The sequence below is a fragment of the Calypte anna genome, chromosome 3 (genome assembly GCF_003957555.1).
Source record: "Calypte anna isolate BGI_N300 chromosome 3, bCalAnn1_v1.p, whole genome shotgun sequence".
Classification (NCBI taxonomy): domain Eukaryota; kingdom Metazoa; phylum Chordata; class Aves; order Apodiformes; family Trochilidae; genus Calypte; species Calypte anna.
Window position 1 is genome coordinate 49,740,323 of NC_044246.1, and position 15,321 is coordinate 49,755,643.

Consider the following 15,321-nt stretch of genomic DNA (forward strand, 5'->3'; position numbering starts at 1 on the left):
ACTGGATCTTGTTCATAAAACCTAGCTTCAGGCTTTTAAGGGAAGTCCCTCATAAAGGTCTGTCATGGGCATCTTGTCTAATTCTAGTTCTTAGAGGGAAAAGCACATATTTACATTATGAGATGTCTCACCATCAACTTGATAAACACTGCTGAAGCTGGGCCAGGGTGGGCTAGCAGATACAGCAAGGTCAAAGCACACATATACCAAAGCCAGGAAAAGAAGCACTGGTCTTCTCTCGCATGCCTTGTTTGCACCACTTGCTAGTGAAGTCTCCTTCATGGAATAATTGGATTAAGTTAGATGGACTATCTCTTATTGAATTAATGGCATTTGCTGACAGGACTCTGTGAAGAATAGTTCATAGCCAACTGTCTTTGCAAAAAAAAAATAAGGATTTAAAGGTCTCCCTTCTACTCCCAAAGCAGTAAATTTCTCTGCATTGTACTTGTCTTCCAAGATTCTGCCAGTTAATCAGAGAGTGTTTTCCTTCCTCTTCCTTGTAACTCAAACTGCATTTTAGTTTAAACGGAATAGATGCTAATTTTTCTTTACTGTTTCCCTAAGTCCCTGGTCTCCCTCTGCATTAGAGATGCTCTGTGGTAGCCATGGCAGGGCATTAAGTTTATGTGGAGAAGTACCAGTTGTTTCAATGTAATACCATGTTCAGCACTGCAGCTCTGAGTGAGGTGCTGCTGTTCCATTGCAAAACCTTTTGTTTGGGTCACACTTTTTTTTTTTTTTTTTTTTTTAAACATTCAGCCCTAGTTTCAGTCATACAGATCCCAAGCATGTCAGGGCCTTCTACAGACATTGCAGAGTTTCTTCTGAGCATCTTCAAGAAGCAAAGGAGCAATTATACTTGCTGCTTTGTTGTTCCTTTCATCTGCAGTCTCCTGTTTGTTCTTACCCAGTAGGTCTTGCTAATCAGGGGGGAGGAAAGCGGGGCAGGGAGAGAAGAGAAAAGCATGTTGCTGTCATTCCAGTTCTTGGCACTGCGTAATCTGGAGTCTAGTTAGATCATGTTGTCTGTGTCCTCAGAAGGATCAGGGGCTGGCTAGGTTTCAAGACAAATATGTTATCTATCAGAAGTTCTCCTATCATGCTATTGTTGTGCCACCTAACACAGTGTTGCATCCAGAACAAATGCTGGGATTAAGTTTGGTTAATAAGACCTGTCCACGTCAGATCAGGGCATTAAGCATGATCACACAGATCACTATCATCTTTTAAATCTTCCCTTTGCTGCAGCTTTACTCCAAAGTGAAAGAGATTTGCTATTTGCCCTGAGCACTCAAGGAGTTAACTGCATGTGAACTATTCTTTATGCAACATCTCTGACAGGTGCCCAGGAGCCCAAATGGGGAGGTGTCAGTGCTCAGTGTTACTTATGGCTCAGTATTAAAAAGATATAAATAAATAGACACTTTGAAGTGGGGTCATCTAAACTCCTTGATACAGAAACCTGTCTCAGGTACAAGGCCAAGTAATTGGAATGGAAGTTTGCCTAAATTGGGAACTGTTGGAGTCCAGTCAAATGCAGCCTGAACTAAGTGATAGCTCCCAAGGCCAGGTTTAGGTCTGTGCAGAAATAGATGGTGGAAAGCCTGGCAGGACCTGTAGAAGCAGAAGGGGGCAGAGCAGGAAAAGTACTAGACCTCTTTTCTCCTTTATATGTTTTCAAGAAGACCTTGCTCACTCCATTATAAAATGTAACTTCACCACTAACTTGGATTTAAGCAGATTAGGAACAATGTAAGGGGTATAACAGCAAGTGTGGAAACTGATAGAACCTTTTAACTTACACCATGCCAAGGGTTGGACTAGATGATCTCTGAGGTCCCTTCCAACCCGGCTAATTCTATGATTCTATGATTCTATGATCTTCAATCTTTACAAAGCTAAATGTAAGCAACTAGAATTCTTCTTGACTTGGCAGAGCTGCATCTTCTTATGAAAGAAACCAAGTCTTCCTTCAAAACTGGTGTAAGGCAAGCAGGATCATTGGAGCTCAAAGTAGGTATTCAGATTATTTTTAAAGCTGCTTGCGCACAGCTTTGATGTACCAACAGATAGTTTTTAGCAATAAAATGCCACAGTAGCATTAACAGAATTACTCCAACAGGAATGTATTATCCTTTCATCATGCCAGAAAAGATGTGTGCCCTTTCTGTAAGGCCCTACCAAATATGGCCTTTGTGATATTCCAGGAAGAAATAAAATTTGTGCTTTTTTTGTTCTTCAAGTTTTGTGCTAAAAGCTAAGTCTCACAGATTATGTGTGTTTTTCAAAAGGCATGAAAACTGTTTGAATTTCTTTAATAAGGGAAAAAATTACCTGTTTTCTGTCCCTATGTGATTTGGGTGGGCAAGATAAGAACTGAAATGGCAAACATGCTAATGATTTCAGACAACTCATCATGCTGCCAACACAAATTCTTTTGTGCAGAAAACTACCAGGAAATAGGAACAGTACCAATGCATTTGTCTGTTGAGGTTCTGAACTCTGGGTGGTCAGTGTAGGGAAGAACACAAGGCTAGAAAAAAGAAAAGATCCTTGAGCCATGAGTTAGCCTGAGGATAGAGGAATGGGGTGCTGGCTTTTCTAACTAGGCTTGTTACAACAGTGCAGCTGTAACTTCAAAGACTAAACAGGATGGGAAAAAGAGGACTAGCAGGGGACATAGAGCAATACCAAAGGCATTTAGCATGTAAAGGGTTGGGGCACCTTTTTTGCTACCATTGTGTGTGTGTGCATGTTTTTTATTGCTCTCAGAAGTGCTGCTACAGAGAAGAACAGTGAGAATACACATCTTCCAGGAAAGGAACTGTGTTTCCTATGCTTTGAAAACAGGCCACCAGTTAAACTGAAGCACCAGCTGTTGAAGTCCACAGAGTGGATGGTGCAATACATGGTTGCTGTCCAGGGTTAGACACTGTGTGTAGTGGGATCAGTGTAAGAAAGGGACATCTTTGTGGTCTCATTGTAGGTTCCTCTAGGCTAGAAGTCTTGGAAGTAGGTGAGAGCTGATGGAAGAGTGAACCTGCACTGCTGTTTTTTGGGACCACTGTTCTTAAGGGAAGCTCTTTTCTCTGTTCACAGCTACAAAGCTACTCTGCTGTCCTTCCATTGAGGCTTTTCAAGCACTTCTTTAGGTACTGGTCTTCAAGAACACAACAGAGCAGAATAATGCCATTAGCCCTGTTTTACAGATAGGAGTTTAATAATTTCCTTGGGATCAAATGAAGGTCTTAGCCTGGATTTCTGGACCATCTGATAAGCGTTCCAGCGGCTTGTCTTAACTGCTGGTGTCTCCCTTTTAACTTCAGTCAGGTCTGTGTCAGTCAGGGTGGTCTGCCACCAGGTATGCAGGCACATATGTAGATACTAGAGGTCTGGTTATGCAGTCCTTGACTCACCTCAGGTATTGGATAGCCATGGGAAAACAGAAAAAGGGTCAGTCTGCATCCAGAGGTAGCAGTGATTCTGCTTTCTTCATAGACTGACTGCTAGATGTAAATTGTTAAAGACTATCTGCAAATCACTTTCAGGCAAGTGAGTGGAGCTTATGAGATTGTCTGTTTGCCACATAAGCACTCAAAAAAACCCTGCAGCTTTCTCTCTCCTTCCTGCACCTTGATGCATGTTGGAACAATGAGATGCCAGGAAGCCAGAACTAGGATTGTCTCTCAGGGCAGTGAAAGAAAACTTGCTCACTTGGGGATGATTCTAGTCTGAAGTAAAGCAGCTCACTGCTCTCCAAATACATGACACATGGCAATGCCATACCAAAAGCTAGGAGCATGGCTGAGTTTGGCAGCATGCAGAACAACCTATGATGACTAATGTTAACTCATAGTTTCAGTAAAGTGTTCAGAAATAGCCCTGTTTCTCTCATAATCTCTGACTTCAACCTAACTTCCTGTTGAGAACAACTCCGTGCAAACTATTCCAGATAACTATTCTGGCCCTTCCTAAAAGGCTCTGTAGAGTGACTAAATGCAGGAAAAAAATGCCCAAGTGCTTTGGGATGAAAATACACAGTTCAGTAATCAGAATAGTCCTAAGCATTACAAAAATAGCTCATCATTTGAATCCTGTGTTGATACTGAACATGCACCTATCACCAACTCAGAGAGATCTCATTTATTTACAAGGCTGTTCTCATTTGTGGCTATAAAGCTGTAAATAACATACAGTACAAACAGTGCCATTCAAACCTGTCAAAATTTTGAAATACCTAGAAGTTAGCTCGTAAGACCAAGCTACCTGTCCAGTGAATTCTACCTGACCTGTTGCAGTTCGTCATCCCTGTATTATTATATGTTGATGGAACACCATAAATCTTCATAGTCAGATGAGACATTCCTCCTATCCTGAAGAAATAACCCTCTGAAAGAAGATGAGTGAACACATGGCAAAACCCCTCAAGGGGTAGCTTATGTGAGCCTCGGTGGTTGCTTGGAGAACGAGGACCGAGGGAAACATTTCCTGAGCAGCTTTTGCTTTGTACTTAGCTGTGTGAACACAGAAGGATGGTTATGTGTATTTTATCGTGGTCAAAAATCAGCTTGGGCCTGTCCTGTTAAAAGGATTTCTGAGTGTTCTCCGAATAGCCTGGATATTTGTCAACCTAATGACATGGCCAATAGCTGCTTAGATGAGATCCCATTAACTTTTTTTTCTGCAGGTTAGTTGTCTGTCCACTAATATCCTGTTGTAGTGAAACCCTTAATGCAGGGCCCAAAGATCCTTACAGGCTCTGGATCTATATCTCTTTTTGTGAGTGGAAGTTTAGCCATTCTGGGTTGTTCCTCTCTGGTAACTTGGCCCACTTTGTATGAGTCTTTAAAGATGCCTTTAAAGAAGCTTTACATCAGCTTTCACTGGGTTCTGCAAAGCAGTCAGAATCAGAACTGACAGCTTTTCTTCGGTGTTCCTAGCACCCATTATATGGTGAGCAGCTAGGTGGTCAGAATCATAGAATCATAGAATTGGCTGGGTTGGAAGGGACCTCAGAGATCATCAAGTCCAACCCTTGATCCACTACTGCTGCAGTTACCAGACCATGGCACTGAGTGCCACATCCAGTCTCTTTTTAAATATCTCCAGGGACGGAGAATCCACTACTTCCCTGGGCAGCCCATTCCAATGCCTGATCACCCTCTCCATAAAGAAATTCTTTGGAGAACAGCAACCCCACCCAAAGGCTGACAGTGAACCAGCAGGAAATAGTAGTCAAAGGGCCCTGGATTTGCCATTCCTAGTGCCCTTCTTGCTGTTTCTAGTCCAGACCAGCAGCAGAGCAGTTCATGCACCTCATGGAAACGCATCTTTAAGTCCTCTGTTATGTATCAACAGGCAGTTGATACAGATATGATGGCATGGCTAAAGCATCTGCTATGGAGTCAAGACTTCCAGCTGCTACATCACACTTTCCCGCTGACCTTGGGTAAGGTACTGACATCTCTCGCTGACTTGCAAGATCAGGGCATTTAGAGAATTAAATAATCTTCAACCATTTTAACATCAGGAGAGAGAAGGCTCTGAGGAAGTGCAACTTATTGTTAGTTATAATTTGAATTTGTTATAATTTCTGTCGTATTTATACACTATATATTACAGGGATAAATAATTATATCTGTAATTTATATTACTATGATCAAATGTATCATACTTTTATTACAATTTAGAAAAAACTGATTTATATAATCTTTGTAGTTGTAAGACTTACTGAAATGCTCACATTTCTGGATAAGGCAGCAAGTATATTGAAATTTGAATATAACACTACTGAACAAGATGTGTGAAGTAAATGGCAAATGGAGTACCAAAGTTGTGTTGTTGCTGATTTCTTAATCTCACTTCTTGTTCTTATAGGTAATCAAGAGACTTCTCAAAATCTGGGAACTCACCTTTCCATAGGACTGCTCTACCTTGCTCTGTAAATTCAGATTTGCATTGCACAGATCTGTAAAAGAACTGGCAAAGAGCACAAAAATTACATGAGATTTAGACACTGAAGTAAAAACTTCTAACCTGCAACAACCTCATTCTGCTATCATATTATACTGAAGGCACTATGGATGTCAGAATTTAGGTTTTTACATAGAAGTTCCATAGGTTTCTTCTGTATACCCTGACTGGAAGGACTTTATCTGGCAAGTAGCTGGATAGTACATTAAGCAGATGAGCTCTTACACAAACTCTGACAGTTGATTCAAAGCAGGGATGGTGCAGGTGTCACTGCTGCTTGACCTACAATCCTTTGGTGCAGAGCACAAAACCAGAACATCCTGGTCCGATTCCCACAGGATTCATGTCCATTTCTGCCTCTGAACAAGGAACAGTTTGTGCAAGGCCAGACTTTAAATTTATCCTGCTGTGAGGGTGAGGTGCTGTAAGTCTTCACAAGCAGAGAGGGAACCTGAAACTGGACCTCCCTAAGCTCATGGAAACTGCTAACCACGAGGCTGTTACGTACACCGCTGACAGCCTTTCTGAAGAAAAGGATGACTGGTCTATTTTTGACTTGAAACACTCTGCCCTTTCTTTTTTCCAGGGTTCAGGGCTGTAAATCTCATAACTGGTAGCACCAAACCAATCCCAAATATTTACAGAATTTTTTATCTTTACCATTTTTCTCCAGTTTACAGGGAGATCTTGCAAGGCTGCTGCCGTGGACCAATTCTCCAAATGATTGCTATACACTGTGAGAAGCATAGCACTTTTTATTTAGGATTTCACATTGCTATTTGTTTAGAACTGGGGACACAGTTAGGCAACCATCCCCACAGAAGTTAGCCTCTGGATTGTGAGTCCTGGGTGCCTAGCTCCTACTCCCCTCAAGAACTATAAAATAAAATTTAAAAAAAAAATCTTCTTTCAGCAGGTTTAGTCCAGCTTGCAGTTGTGCATTCCAGATCAGGTGGCAAAACAGACACTTCTCTGTTTTTTAGCTTCAGTGTAGAAAGAGCCAGCTTTGCACTCAAGTTAAAGGACACTTTTAAGGCTGCAGAAAACGTGGCAACAGGTTGGTGTGACACAAACTGAACAGCAGTGTCAGAAATACGTGATGATTTACCACATGGGAATAAGAGGAACCAGCCAGGCCTGTCTATGAAAGATGAAAGAGCTTTATCCTGTGCTTGTTCTACCTATATCTCAAACTATGACAGTGTGCTCATGCAGAAACCCATGCAGTCCTTCATGCTCAGCACGGTAAGACGTATCTCACAATTAATGCCGAGCTGACACAAGCAAAGTGATGTTACACAGAAAATCAGAGCTGACGTCCAAAATTGGTACTAGAGTAGGTAAACGGATCCTTAAAAATGGTATCTGAAACATACCTCTTTCCAGATGAGGGTAGATGATCTGTCCTTTAGAGAAATTAGTATGGAATTAACCACAAATAGTACAGTTGCATTTCTGGAGGTGTCAGTATTGAAATAAAGAAAACTGCATTTTTTGACAAAATTTTTCAAGGCTGGTATCCTAATGCAGCCATGGTGTTCCATCATCTAACACATCCAGTTTGTATCCCGTTCTCAAACACAAAAAGGGTTATGTTTGGCCCTTCCATTTCAGATACATTGTGTCTGTGCACAGCCTTTGTCTAGTGCAAATAAGTCAACAATGTACTTTTTACAGGGAATTGATTTTTTATCTTTTATATCTTTATATCTTTCTATATATCTTATATTCTTGTAAAATCTTTTTTATCTTTATCTTTTATCTATAAAATTGATTTTTTTGTCTTTTTATCCAGATAATGGCTGGGTGATGAGGTTTGCTGTATTTATTTGTAGCCGTCTGTTCAGTGACTAGTAGAGACCTTCTCATGGCTTATCTGAAGCTTAGTGGGGCTTGGGTGGAAAATACACATTTTTATCTAAAAAAACCCTATGAAGAGATATATGTAATATTTGAAACAGATTTTGTGTCTTCACAAATACTAGTCAAATAACCCTTGGTATGAGCATCTGGAGTTAGGGGATATAATTATCCCCCTTTACAGAACAGGGGGAAGTCTCACATTAGCAGGTTTGCAGTTAGAGTCACCAATGGACTGTGTAGAATTAAACCCCTTGCAGCAGACTATTTATGTGGTTTCCTTCTTCACAAATCCACAATACCCACAACTCCCATGGACTTCAATATAGGTCCTTCACTTTGGATTTGAGTGCTTAATTCAAGCTACTAGTTAGCTGAAAATGTTGGCTGAAGCAAACAGTTTACACTGCTGAAATTAAAGCTTAGGGTGTTACTGGTCACTTCTATAAGCTACTCTGACTAGAGAAGAAATATGAATCTTGTTTGTTTTTAGAAGAAAGTAACTATTTAATTGCCAAGCTTTATCCAAATATACTTATGCAGTAAGTAATGCAACCATGTGGCAAATGCACCGTGAAGAATGCATTATTTTTCAGGCCAGGAAGTTGCAGACAGAGACAGGCGCTTACCAGAACACGACGAAAAGCAGAGCTAGCTGACACTACTAGCCCCTTGCAGCATCTGTGAGGCACTACCTCTCTAGAATGTAAAGGAAACACATAGGAAATGTTGTTTTTATTTCCAACACATACAGAAACATGCAATTTCCACCACACACCGAGCAGTATCAACTGCGATTTTAAAGCAGTGCCTTGAAAATGTCATTGACATCCACATACAATGCTTTCTCAGACATGGAGTGCCAAAAAATGGAATTGGTCCTTTTGTTTTGCATTTTCCTGGAGGCAGCATGGCACAGGGCTTCTGTGCATTTGTGTTTACAAACTTCGTGTACCTGAACGTGCATGAAGACAGACTGAGAGTTGTAATTATTCAGTCTGGAGAGGAGAGGGCTCCGAGGAGACCTTATTGTAGTCTTCCAGTATCTGAAGGGGTCTACAATAAAGCTGGTGAGAGACTTCTTAGGATGTCGGGCAGTGACAGGACTAGGGGTAATGGATTCAAACTAAAGGAGGGTAGATTTAGATTATATGTTAGGAAGAAGTTCTTCACCATGAGGGCGATGGGACACTGTAACAGGTTTCCGAGAGAGGTGGTGGAAGCCCCGTCCCTGGAAGCTTTTAAGGTCAGGCTGGATGGGGCTCTGAGCAACCTGATCTAGTGGGAGCTGTCCCTGCCCATGGCAGAGGCGTTGGAACTAGATGATCCTAAAGGTCCCCTCCAACCCTGAAAATTCTATGATTTTACGATAACTTGAAGGGTTGCTGGAATCACCGCACAGTGACCGGCCCCTCTCCCCGGGCTCTCCTAAGAGGGGGATACAAGCCCTGTCGACACACGTCCTTTACCGCCCAGGGACTAGCCTCCCGCCGCCTGGCGAGACGGAACCGTGGAGAGACCTCGCTACCTCCGAACTCGGGACGGTCGTTACGGGGGCTCCCCAGAGCAGAGAGGACCGTCCCACACCTCATGGCAGGCGGCCACTGCGGGTCTGCCGACCCCCCTAGCTCCGCCAGCCAGGCCTCCCCAACCACAGCACACGCAAGCCCACCTCCGCTCCCCCTCTCCCCTCCTCCCCTGCAGCCCCGCCGCACGGACCTCACGGGCCTCACGGGCCTCACGGGCCTCACGTTCCCCTGCAGCCGCCAAGCACGCCCCGTCGGTCCCCTCCCCCTCCCCCATTGGCCAGCACTCCGACTGAGCCCTCCTGCCATTGGCGAGCGCACGGCGTGCACGGACTCGGCACCTCCTCGGCAAGACTCTGGTCCTTGAAAAGGGGCGGGGCCCGCCCATGTGCCAATGGGAGCGCCGCAGGGGCGGGACGAGAGGCCGGGCCTTGGCCGCGGGCAGGCGGGACAGTAAACAAGCGCGCGGGCCCGGCGGCGGGGTGAAGTTTAGCGCTGCGGTGGCGTGAAGAGAAGCGTGCTGGTCGGTGTTAGGCTCTGTCGGTCCGGGTGTGCAGGTCGGGACAGGGGGAGCAGCCACAGTGGCGGAAGGGAGGGGGCTGCTTGGTTCCCGGTAGTGTGACGCGATGGAGCGGTGCGTGTAGGGCGGCCGCGGCGCTGCCGCGGGGAGGATGCCCGTGCCCGGCGCGGAGAGGGAGTGCGGCCGCCGGAAGGCCCATAATTTAGCTGGAACATCGTTCCCCGCCGAGGGAACGTGTACGGGGTCTGGTGGGCAATGGCGGCGCCGTCACAGCGGCTGCCCGACGCCCGCGAGGCTGGAAGCGGCCAGCAGCCCGCCTGTGCTGCGGCCTTCACCTTGTCATTGCCGGGGCAATGACTTGGGCGGCCGCACTGGTGGCCTTGTGGGGCCGGCAGCCGGTCAGCAGGATTCTTTGCCGTTCTCGCGACTGCCCGAATGGTATGGGGCATGAAGGGTCGCTTGTCGCTGAGCCCGGTTACCCAGGGCAGGTCCAGGTGTGCAAACGGCCGTGTCGGGCAGTGCCACTGACAGCGCTCCTGCAGCCTGACAGCTGATCATCCTCGGGGGCTGGCTGGCTGTGGCCTCCGGGTACTTAGTCCTGTGCCACGGGCTGGGCTTTGCAATCGGCTGTCCCCTCCTTGGGAGAGGAAAGCTTGCAGGATATTCTGTGTATCGAATCTAAAATTGCTCGGTACAAAGGGTGAAATCTGCTTTCCCACTCTGTAGGGTGTATGTGTCGCTACGGATATTACAGGAGAAAATGAATCTGGCCCCGTGCTGTGTGCATGTGTAGGCTTCCTAGGCTGCTCTGTTTTAAAACCTTGCTTATCTCTGTCGCTAGTCTATGCCTCTGCTTGAAAATGGGCATAAAATATACCTGATGGCTGGTTTTGACCTTGCTTGTGGCTAAAAGGGGAGGGAAAATGCCCATGACACCTCTGGCTTTGGTAAGGCACTTAAGGAAGAAATTTGACTTTCCACAGGCAGTCTTGGTAGCATTAATGGGGGAGGTACTTAGTTTTAGACAGGTGCTGAACAAACTACCTATAATAGCTACAGATATAAAACTTTGGTTTGTATAATGTTACTTTCATAGTTACTGACCATCCTAACTTCTGCAGGACTGTATTTGACATAATAACACTATTTCTGATACTGGAACACACTCACATCTCACCCAGGAGGAAAGTAGGAGGGAAACTTCTCTTCTACATTCCCCTGTGCCATGTAAATCCAAATTTTGTGGTCAGCTTTGTATAAAATAAAGTTAGAAAGCTACTCTTAATAAAAATAAAGGAGAGGTGTTTTGTTTGGTTTTTTTTACTTGGCATTTAGGCAAAGAAATGAGAGGAAATAAAAGAATGAGTCAAAATCTAAATTGCTGTCTTTCTGAAAAGGTCTAATAGCTTCTGAACTTTATTTTCTGAGTTTCTTGTCGTTAAATTGCTTCACTGAACTGGAGTGTATTTAAATAATATAATTACTCGCACTAGGTTTGGAAGGCTACTGGCTAAAGTCAGTAGTAGTAAAGTAAAAGTCTTCTGAAATTATTCAGAAATTGCTCCAAGTTGAAGGCTGAAAGCAACTGGCTTTTAAACAGAAGAGGTCTAACATTTCTATGGCATATAAAAAGAACTTGTCACTTTTTCAGACATCATAAGTAAATGTTTAGCTTCACTTGATGTTCCAACCAGTCTGTTTGCTCTTAGATCAGGAGACTTATTTCTGTGTTTTGTGAATGGCTTTTCTTTACCGTTAGCTACCATTGACCTTGGTAATCTTTACTAAGATATGCTAAGAATAAACACTTGTATGTGGAATAGGTGAGCTGCTGTGTTTTGACATTGTCAGCCTTTTAAAAATAAAGCCATGTGGTAAGTAGAAGAAAAGGTCACAATAGATGGAGAATTCCCTTGCATGTTTACCAGCTGAGTGTAGATCACGATGTTTCCTTGCTGCCAAGGAGAATTCTGTGCTATGTAATGCAGCTCTGTTACCTCATTTGTGGTATGTAGAGCAGGTTAATGGTAGCTCATATTGCTACTGTGTAGCAAGAACAGAACTTTTTTTGGCTTCTAGTACACTAGTCCTTTTACAGAAAAGTGGTGGTCTGTTGTTTCACTCATTATTTGTCAGGTAGTATTATTTTTTCTAGAAACTGAGTGATGAGACAGCAGCTGAATTCCTTTAATCCTCTTTAATTTCCATTATGTTAACTGGTTGGTTAATTATGGAGCTTTTTTGAAGGTAAAGATTGGTTTATTTTTCCTTCCTGAGGTGGTTTGGTTTTTTAATAGTTTAACGAGGATGCTAGGGGTGGTATGTGTTGTGGTCTTTTATCTTGTATGTCAGTGTGGATGGTATAGTTTTCTTGGTTTAGCTGGTTTGCTGAAGGTATCTTGGAACTTATCTCGATGCATGAATGAGTATTTATCTTGTTCCTTAAATCTGTCTGTATTAATGGGTGATCAGCCCATCTTAAGATGGAGGTAGTGAGTGTGCAGCAGTACTTGGGTATCCTGTGGGCTTCCTCCCTCTACAACAGTTAAAGAAATACATCTGGAGGGAAGGCTTTTTGACTTACTCAGCTGTGTACTCTGGAGTGGACCATCTTTGGGAGTAGCTTCTCTCTCTGCTTTTTTAATGAGTACTTAAGAGTGCTGTCTGTTCTGTGAGTGTGTGCTTTCCCTTAGTACCTGAAAAAGAAATTAAGTGACTTGCATATGGAGCCAAAATACAAGCTTAACAGTAAGTAAAGAACATCAGTTTGAGTGTGGGAGTTCAGAGTCTGCTTTCCCACCCAGCAGTGAAAGCTCATTTTATTGTCACTCTGCCTATCTTTAGATTCAAGGATGCTCTCTGTTTTTTAGATGCCACTTACTTTGTTCCCTCCTTGTTGCACCCCCCCCCACACTACAGTAGGTGGTAAAGTTAAACCAAACTAAACTGGTGAGAAGGACCAGGAAATGTAGAAGTTTTGTTCTTTCATTGCACAGTTGTGTTTCTACATTTTCTTTAATGGTTTTCATCAGTCAGTAGAGATGTAGAGCTAACTGAATCATCTTTTATTTCTAGTTACTTGGTGTCTGAAGTGTTTTATGTGCTTCTGACAGAGTAGAAAATAACAGTAGTTGCTCTGAAAAACTTAGGCATGGAGTGGATTTCTAGAAACTTTACAGATTTATATGCCTGCTTAAGTAAGTCTATGCAATATCCAGTTAAAAGTTTTTGTTTTGTTTGTTTTTTGTTTGTGTTTTTTTTGTTTTGTTGGGTTTTTTCTTTTTTTTTGTTTCTGTTTTGAGTTTTTTGTTTTGGTGGGTTTTTTTGTTTGCTTGTTTTGGTGTTTGTTTTGATGTTTTTTTTTGTTTTGGTGGGGTTTTTTTGGTTTTGTGGGTTTTTTTGTTTTGGTGGGTTTTTTTTTATTGTTTTTTGTTTTGTTTTGTTTTTTCCTCCTGGAAATTGTGAAAGCCTATGTCTTTTTCTTAAAGGCTGTACATTCTGTATATAGAGACACCACAAAAGTTGATCTGATCTGCTTGTGGTCTGGGTGCTCCTGGAGCTGTTTAGTGTTGTACAGGTGATTGCTTCCACTTAGTGTTCTCTTGCTGTGTTTGTTTTGCCTCTACGGTGTGCACTGGTTTTGCGTATAGATCAGATTTTTATTTAGCTTTCACGGCTATTCACATCCCTTTTTTCACCAGTTGCTCACTTTGGTTTTTTCTGGGTGTGCTGAGCAAGTGTACGCTAAAAGGGCATGATGTATTCTGACACATCACTGCTCCTCTACTGTCTGAATTGTGCCATTTAGGAATTCTAAATCCTTTTTTTAGTTTGACATGGTCAAAGTGCTCATGAAGAGAATAATCAGGACTAAGAGATGGAAGGGAGAATGACTGGACAGTAAGCTGCAAGTGGATCAAGTGTTTTAGAGAACTCTTCTCAAGTCAGTAAGCCTGGAGATTTATATTGCACAGCAAAGTTTCATGGAGCATGGTCATTCGGAGGCTCTGGGAGGTTTGGGATTTTCAAAGATACCTATGTGGGTTGCTTAAAACTAGTTCTTTATTTTGTTGTATAGAATATGATTTCATAAAATCTGTACAAGGAGAGCATAAGTAATTGCAGATTACAGATTTTGTATCAGGTAGGAAAATTTGCAGATTAGGTCTAGTACTAAGTTATGTGAAATACAGTGCTCATTACTCTTATTTACCCTACCTTCAAAAGTACTTATATGTGATAAGTAGAAACTAACACAAATAACTTGTCTGAGGACTGTGGCAGAGCTGTGATGCATGTACTGTAGGTTCTGATAGACCACGTTCCCTTTCCTCCCAGAGATCAACTTATATTATGTTGAATTAGCTCTTGCATCCTATGTTTCCTCTTTGTACAGGGAGGTTTTGGTACTAGAAAAAATAGAGCTCCTGTATCTAGGATGATGGTGCGTAAGGGGGCTGTAAATAGATTGAGGTTTGTTGTAGGTTACTAAATTTAAACTCAACCCTAGCTTCCAGGGCAAAGTTGAAAGTCATAGACATCTGTTTCTTCAGGACTGATTGTGGGAGGCTGTGGTGTTTGACCTTCTGTTCACAGTGATAAGAGAAGGGTTATGCTCACCATGTGAGCAGAGAATGTGTGTATGCCACCAGAAATGACATGCATGGGGCATCTCTTACTGATTTTATGATGTTATGACAAATCCTAACCCTAGACATATCATGTGATCCAGGTGTACAAAAGGGATAATAAGTAAAATATCATTTTACAGCTTGGAAAGACAGATGTACATTACAGCTATGGGTGTGTCTAGTTTTCCAGAAGCCTGTAATTAGAATGACTAGAAGCCATTGCTGGTGTATCATTTTGTAATATTTATACAACCCAATAATGGACCATTAAGATGGTAAAACTGGCTATAAATTCTTGTATCTTACTGCTCTGAATTGGAATATATTTAAAAGATACATGGTATAGGCTGTGTGCTGTAAGGATCAGTGTAGTCTGGAGAGAGCTGTGGTTTCATCTCTAACCCTATCACTGACATGAAGTGTGATTTTTGGATAAACTACTTGTTCTCCCCAAAGATAACTTTGATATCAGTCTCCTTTCTTTAGCATTTTGAGATCTATGAGTGAAGAGTGATGTGTGTTTAAATGCAAGAGGAAGAGCTGCTCTTTTTCTCAATATTTCTTTTCGAAAATAATGGTGTATTGAAGTCTAAAGGAATGCACACTTACTATGAGGCATAGATTTTTTTTTAGTTTCCACTTCCCAAGTTGGACTCAATGTGCTTTCAGAAAGCTTATACTTCCAAATAAGAACAATTACAATATAATGGTGTGTGGCAAAAACCCCAGCCAACTAACCAACCAAAAAAACCCCGTAAACTGATAACCTTGCTCTTTTATACTCTTCCAATTCAGAGCATGAGGTCAG

The 15,321-nt window shown here is 42.5% G+C and overlaps 1 protein-coding gene across 4 annotated transcripts in view; it reads left to right on the forward strand.

Annotated features, from left to right (window-relative positions):
* The first annotated feature begins 9,801 nt into the window (after positions 1-9,801).
* Positions 9,802-15,321, forward strand: part of COQ8A (coenzyme Q8A) — a 44,061-nt gene continuing 38,541 nt past the window's right edge. The window contains exon 1 of one of the 4 annotated variants that reach the window (XM_030446584.1): positions 9,802-9,919. The gene's annotated coding sequence lies outside the window, so the exon portion shown is untranslated. Of the gene's footprint in view, positions 9,920-11,902; positions 12,130-15,321 lie in introns of those variants that run through there. The other 3 variants (XM_030446585.1, XM_030446588.1, XM_030446586.1) reach the window with 3 other exon arrangements.